At 39.1% G+C, this 7,446-nt stretch overlaps 1 pseudogene; it reads left to right on the top strand.

The window, feature by feature from the left end:
* LOC127639513 (vitellogenin-like) lies at nt 1–7,046 on the top strand (annotated as a pseudogene).
* Nucleotides 7,047–7,446: the final 400 nt, after the last annotated feature.

Raw genomic sequence — 7,446 nt, 5'->3', positions numbered from 1 at the left:
ATGAAGACAAACAATCAGTGTTTCACAGTGGACATTGACCTGGAGGATGACATGATGACAGACCAGGGTAACCTAACTTCTAATTTAAATCTATGACCAATGAAAACTGTTGTCTCACACGTTTTCAAACACGTAAAAACATCTGTTAATAATTCATTAAAGAATTAATATTATGTCAGAAAAAGTACTATAAAAGATCTGTCTCTCTGTCAAGTTCTTCACATTCCATCAGCAATGAGAGCTGTTGTGCTTGCCCTGACTGTAGCCCTTGTGGGTAAGTGACTGAGATTTGTTTTTATTATTTAAGGGTGATTTCACGTAAGAACAAATTATATCTCTTGAAATCTAAATTATATTGTCTTATTTGTTTCTTTTAGCAAGTCAACAGATCAACCTTGGTAAGTAGTACAATTTGACATGTTTTATTCCAAATTAGTGGTAATTCTTCAATAAACCTACTTCGTTATTGCTTAAAAAAGTAATAATCATACTAATGCACTCAACAAAATAAAAAACTAAAACAAATAAATAACGAAAATAATCTTGAACGCTTTTCAGTTCCTGAGTTTGCCCTCGATAAAACCTACGTGTACAAGTATGAGGCTCTGCTTTTGGGCGGTCTCCCTCATGAAGGTCTGGCAAGAGCTGGTTTAAAAGTCAGCAGCAAGGTTCTCCTCAGTGCTGTGACAGAGAATACCTACCTGATGAAGGTAAATGCTACTAAGCTCTGAAGCAATTGTTGGTGTTTCACTGTGAGACAATACTAAACGTGCTAGCTAGCACCAGCTCTTAAAAGCAACAATCATCTGTTAAAATGCAAATGCTCCCTTGCAGCTCCTGGATCCTCTACTTTATGAGTACAGTGGCATCTGGCCCACGGACTCTTTTGCTCCAGCCACTAAACTCACCTCAGCACTGGCTCCTCAATTCCAGATTCCCATCAAGTTTGAGTATTCTAATGGTGTGATTGGAAAGGTATTTGCTCCTGCAGGAGTCTCCCCTACTGTCATGAACTTGCACAGAGGAATCCTCAACATCCTTCAGCTCAACCTAAAGAAGACCCAGAACATCTATGAACTGCAAGAGGTAAGAAAGTGATTTAAGTAAATATGTCATCTATTTAAAAGATCTGCAATCTCAATTTTCTACTTGTTCTCTAAGGCTGGAGTTCAGGGAGTGTGCAGGACCCACTATGTCATCAATGAGGATCCAAAGGCCAACCACATTATTGTCACCAAGTCTAAGGATCTGAGCCACTGCAAGGAGAGAATCATGAAAGATATTGGCTTGACGTACACTGAGAAGTGTGTTGAATGCACCAAGGTAATGCAATAGACAGCTAAGAAATAAGAGGTTTGCTCAATATATGGAAAATGGGTACCCAGTACTTTTTTATATTTCTTATCTTTACTTAACAGAGGGACAAGAGTTTGGTTGAAGCAGCAGTTTACAACTACATCATGAAACCAGCTGCCAATGGTGTACTGATCTCAGAGGCAACAGTTCAGGAACTGTATCAGTACTCACCCTTCAATGAGATCCATGGTGCTGCCCAGATGGAAGCAAAGTATGATTGACCCTCTTTGATTTCCATTAGAAAAAAAATAATAATCAATATTGATTACACAGTTTATTATTTCATCAAGTGAGAGTTGAGAAATATATATTTTTTCTGTTTCAGACAAACCTTGGCTTTTGTTGAAATTGAGAAGACCCCAATTGTTCCCATAGAATCTGATTATTTGGCCCGTGGATCCCTGCAGTATGAGTTCTCAACTGAGATTCTTCAGACTCCAATCCAACTCCTGAGTATCAGTGATGCACAAGCCCAGGTTTAATTAATTGTTTCTTTCAATCAAATTAACCTTAAATAAGTTTAACCCCTTGATATAAAGGGAAAATATTACATGTAACCTCTACAGTTGTATCTATTGAACTTTCAAGACTTTATTTGAGCATTGGTCTGATGCCTTCTAGATTGTTGAGGTCTTAAAGCACCTGGTTGAAAACAATGTGGCCATGGTCCATGATGATGCTCCGCTTAAGTATCTTCAGCTCGTCCAGCTCCTGCGTTTTGCCACCCTGGAGAATATTGAGGCTATCTGGGCTCAGTTCAAGGACAAACCCGTTTACAGGTAAAGCGTTGGACAGTTGAAAGCAAAATGGATAAAATGTAATGCTTCTATTTTTTTTAACAAAACAATATTCATCTGTTAGGCACTGGCTTTTGGATGCTCTTCCTGCTGTTGGCACACCAGTAATTGTAAAATTCCTCAAGGAGAAATTCCTGTCTGGTGAATGTACCATTGCTGAGTTCATTCAGGCTCTTGTGGTTGCTCTGCAAATGGTCACAGCTGATTTGGACACCATCCAGTTGACTGCTGTGGGTGCATCTTACCCTACTCAAAGTGCAGTTCTTCAAATGTTGTCTACAACAAACTAATCATTTCCATATCTTTTTGAACAGAGTCTGGCAATGCACGAGAAAATCGCTACAATTCCAGCTCTGCGTGAAGTTGTCATGCTTGGATATGGTTCCATGATTGCCAAGTACTGTGTTGAAGTTCCTAATTGCCCTGCAGAGCTCCTCAGGGTAAATGCCTAATCCATTCCAAAAATTTCTGTTTGGGGTCAGTTTGTTTTACTGTACTTTCTAATTACTGTATATGTTCATCACACTCCTCAGCCCCTCCATGACACTATGGCAGAAGCCATTGCCAAGAATGATATTCATGAAATGACTTTGACCCTGAAAGTTCTGGGCAATGCTGGTCACCCTGCTAGTTTTAAAACTATCATGAAACTCCTGCCAGGACTGAGAACTGCAGGTGCTTCTCTGCCCATTCGAGTCCAGGTTGATGCCATCATGGCCATGAGGAACATTGCCAAAAAAGAGCCCAAATTGGTAAGTGTCAGACACAGGCTGGATTCAATATGAAAAACATTTTGTGCATGTTTTCTTCAGATATATAACTAGCCTTGTTTCCTACTTCAGGTTCAGCCAGTGGCCCTGCAGCTCTTATTGGACAGGGCTCTCCACCCTGAAGTGCGTATGGTTGCTTGTATTGCATTGTTTGAGACCAGACCCTCAGTGGCTCTCATCTCCAGTCTTGCTGGTGCTTTAATGATTGAGACTAATATGCAGGTTGCAAGCTTTGCCTATTCCCACATCAAGTCATTGGCCAGAATCACTGCTCCTGATATGGCAACTGTGTAAGAATAGCAAATCATTTTACAAATGTTTTATTTATCACTTTACATAAGCACAAGCCTAATGTGATTATGCGTATCCATTTTAGTGCTGGGGCAGCTAATGTTGCCAAAAAGCTCTTGAACAACAAGTTGGACAAGCTTAGCTACCACTTCAGCAGAGCCCTTCAGCTGGACATCTATCATAGTAAGTCTTGCTGATTTTCAGAAGTCAGTTAAGAGAGGGCAAAGTGAACATTTCTTAACATGTTTAAAAAATCTCTTGGAAATAAATAGCAGAATTTAATTTCATCAATGTCTCTTTACCTGTAAAGCTCCTCTTATGATTGGAGCTGCTGGTAGTGCCTACATAATCAATGATGCTGCCACCATCCTGCCTAGAGCTGTAGTAGCAAAAGCACGTGCCTACCTTGCTGGAGCTGCTGCTGATGTTCTTGAGGTGGGTCACCAAAAAGGGGATGATTTTTTAACAAAATGATGTATTGTTTTAATTATTTTAATAGTCTTCACTTTGTGGTTTCTCTCAAACAGATTGGTGTAAGAACTGAAGGAATCCAGGAGGCTCTTTTGCAATCTCCAGCAGCAGATGCAAGTGTTGACCGTATCACCAAGCTAAAGCGCACCCTAAGAGCAGTAAGTTAAAATTAAACAATAAAGTGGAAATCATAAGTAGTTTTAAAAACATGACTTGGTAAAATACTTATAATTTCTCTGTTTTTTCCTTAAAGCTCACAAACTGGAAGGCTCTGCCAAACAATCAGACTTTGGCTTCTGTCTACATCAAATTTTTTGGACAGGAAGTGGCTTATGTGAACATTGACAAAACCATCATTGAACAAGCAATACCGGTATTGTATTATACTTAATGTTTTCTCCCACATTAGCAGTTCTCAAAATTAGATGACTGTTAAATGAAACCTATTCCCAGATTGCTACTGGACCCAAACCACGTGAACTGTTGAAGGAGGCCCTGAAAGCTTTGCAGGAAGGAATTGCATTGCAGTATGCCAAACCCCTACTAGCAGCTGAAGTACGTCGCATCTTTCCAACAGCAGTTGGTGTGCCCATGGAGTTCAGTTTCTACACTGCTGCAGTTGCTGCTGCATCTGTCAATAGTGAGTTATTTTTCATTCAGCATTAGTCTTCTGCAGTTATAAAAGGGACACTTCTTACTTTGATATTGTTCTGTTCATCCTTTTAGTTCAGGCTACCATTACACCTCCTCTCCCTGAGCAGCCTGAGACCATCACTCTTGAGCAGCTGAAGAGGACTGATGTTCAATTCCAAGCAGAAGTTAAACCAAGGTACACTTTCACTGACACGTTAAAGATATGATAAAAAAAATGTGAACAACAAACATAATCTCCCTAATTCTTCCTCCAGCATTGCTCTGCAGACCTTTGCTGTGATGGGAGTTAACACTGCCTTGATTCAAGCTGCTGTTATGGCCAAAGGAAAGATCCGTACAATTGTCCCTGGAAAAGTTTCAGCAAGAGCAGATATTCTCAAGGGCAATTACAAGGTGGAGGCTCTGCCTGTTGAGGTTCCTGAACATATTGCTACTTTGAGGTAATGCAATGTAAATGATATTGATATAGGAAACATTTTAAATGAATTTCTGGAAGATTCTTTGAAAGATTAAAAAGGTTAAAAATAGCTAACCCCTGTGGGTCTGGTATCCTATCCTGTTCTTGTTCCAAAAGCTTTGAGACTCTTGCTGTGGTCAGAAACATTGAAGATCCCTCTGCAGAGAGAATTGTTTCTTTGGTACCTGAATTGTCCATGCAAAAGACCTCTTATGCTGGTGACCGTGTAAGCTTTAAACACACACATGGCGATGGAGAAAATGTTGAACATATGCTTAACATTTACAATTGTCTTTCTTTGACATTCATTTTTCTTTTTAATTAATTTTCACAGTCCTCTGAGAACACTGATCCTGAAATGCCTGCTGTGAGAACTGCTACTCCATTCCACAAGACCCTCTGTCTTGCTGTCCCATACATTGAAATGAAGGGATGCATTGAGGTCCATTCTCACAATGCTGCTTTTATTGAGAATGTTCCTCTATTGTACATAATTGGACAGCACTCAGCCCATGTTTCAGTAGCAAGAGGTATTCTTAAAGACAAATTTAAAGTTATAAAAAGTTATAAAAAAATTATGCTAATGGTTTGTCGTTCTGGCTTCAGGTGAAGGTCCTGCAGTTGAAAAACTTGAGCTTGAGGTTCAAGTTGGCCCTAGAGCTGCTGAGAGGCTCCTTAAGCAAAACAACCTTGTTGATGAGGACACTCCAGAGGGAAAGAGCATCCTGTTGAAACTGAGGGAAATCCTGGAAACTGAAGCGAAAAAAGTTCCTGTTTCTTCTGAAAGCAGCAGTAGCCGCCGCAGCCGCAGCATCAGTTCCAGCAGTTCAAGCTCCTCCATGTCCCGCTCTCGTATAACTAAGGTGAGGACACGGAGTGTTGATTGTTGGTGACAGCCATTATTTGTATCATAAATATCTTCATGAAGTATTTTGTTTTGCACTGAGTTATTTTGTATTGATCTACAGACTGCCACCATGATTGAGCCCTTCAGGAAATTCCACAAAGATCGGGTAATTATATATATATATATATAATGTATACTGTTAAGATTTTTACTATATTTAATTTGTCTGGTTTCTATTATCTATCTTGAAAAGCTTGAAATTAAAACTTGACTTTGCTTGCAGTTCATGCCACACCGTGGAGCCTCAAAGGCAGTTAGCAGTGGAAGCACTGGATCTAGCTTTGAGGATATTCAGAAACAGGTGAATCAATTTGTTTTATTAAAATGTTAATACATTGTTTTGTACATTATATCACAAAACCCAAAGGTGAACTTTGGTGAACTACTAAAATTTCCTGGTTCAATGTTTATTTTTCATGTTTTCAGGCTAAGTTCCTCGGAAATTCTATTCCACCTGTTTTTGCTATCATTGCCCGTGCCGTAAGAGTTGACCAAAAGCTACTGGGCTACCAACTTGCTGCCTACTTTGACAAGCCAACTGCAAGAGTGCAGCTCATTGTTTCCTCAATTGCTGAAAATGACAACTTGAAGATTTGTGCTGATGGTGTTCTGCTCAGTAAACACAAAGTCACTGTAAGACTGGAACTCGTAATACTAAAACAAAAATAATATTTTTTTCTTCATACTAAAGCAAATTGACTTCATTACCATTAAGCACAAACATACTTTTTTAGGCCAAGTTTGCTTGGGGTCCAGAGTGTCAACAATATGCTGTTACTGCTAAAGCTGAGGCCGGTGTTCTCGGAGAATTTCCTGCTATCCGTCTAGAGCTGGAATGGGAAAGGCTTCCAATAATTGTCACCACCTATGCCAAAAAGTATAGTTCAACACCTCACACCTCACATCAAACACCTCACATGAAATGTTTTTGATATGTTAAAATGGAAAATAGTGTTAATTATTTTCTCTTCTCTGGGGCATCACTTAGGCTGACTAAGCACATCCCTATGGCAGCTCTCCAGGCTGGATTCAAGCTTGAAAGATCAACAAACTGTGAGAAAGAGGTTGATCTGACCGTGGCCTTGCCAACCCAGAGGACCCTGAATATCATTGCTAGGATTCCAGAGGTCAGAGGCCAATAGTTTTTCTTTAAATTATGTAGAATAGATACAACAATAATAAAAAAAAAGTAATTTTACATTCCTAACTTTTGTACCTTCTGCTCTAGATGACAATGTCAAGGATGGCTGTTCCTCTCCCTGTTGCTGTTCCCATCAATCAAGACGGAACTTTTTCTATTCATATTGATATAGAAACTCTTCAGAACCCAGAACTACTTCTAGATAAAATAACTAATTAAGAAGTAGATTCTACATTTTCCACATTCTGACCATTTAATGATGTTTTGTAACACTAATAAATGTCTTGCATATCTTAGTGATGCGTGAAGTACACAAAACTCTTTTTCTTTGGGGGGGGGGTTAATGTGAAAAGAAAATACAATCAGAACATTAGCTTACCCATATGCTTCAGCTTACATCACCTTAAAACATGCTTATATCATTCATAGCATTATATACATTCAAGTACTCGATTAAATACTCACAGTATTTTATGCATTTTTAGCCAGGCTTTAAATGCATGTATTGTAGTTTAAAACAATAGAATTCTCATTACACATGTTCTCACATATAACACATATTACAGTTATTCACTAAACTGGAAAACACTCTGGGCAATAAA

Source organism: Xyrauchen texanus, chromosome 48 (assembly GCF_025860055.1).
Source record: "Xyrauchen texanus isolate HMW12.3.18 chromosome 48, RBS_HiC_50CHRs, whole genome shotgun sequence".
Taxonomy (NCBI): Eukaryota; Metazoa; Chordata; class Actinopteri; order Cypriniformes; family Catostomidae; genus Xyrauchen; species Xyrauchen texanus.
The sequence above is the reverse complement of the archived record's forward strand: the minus strand, read 5'-3'. Positions and strand labels throughout refer to the sequence as shown.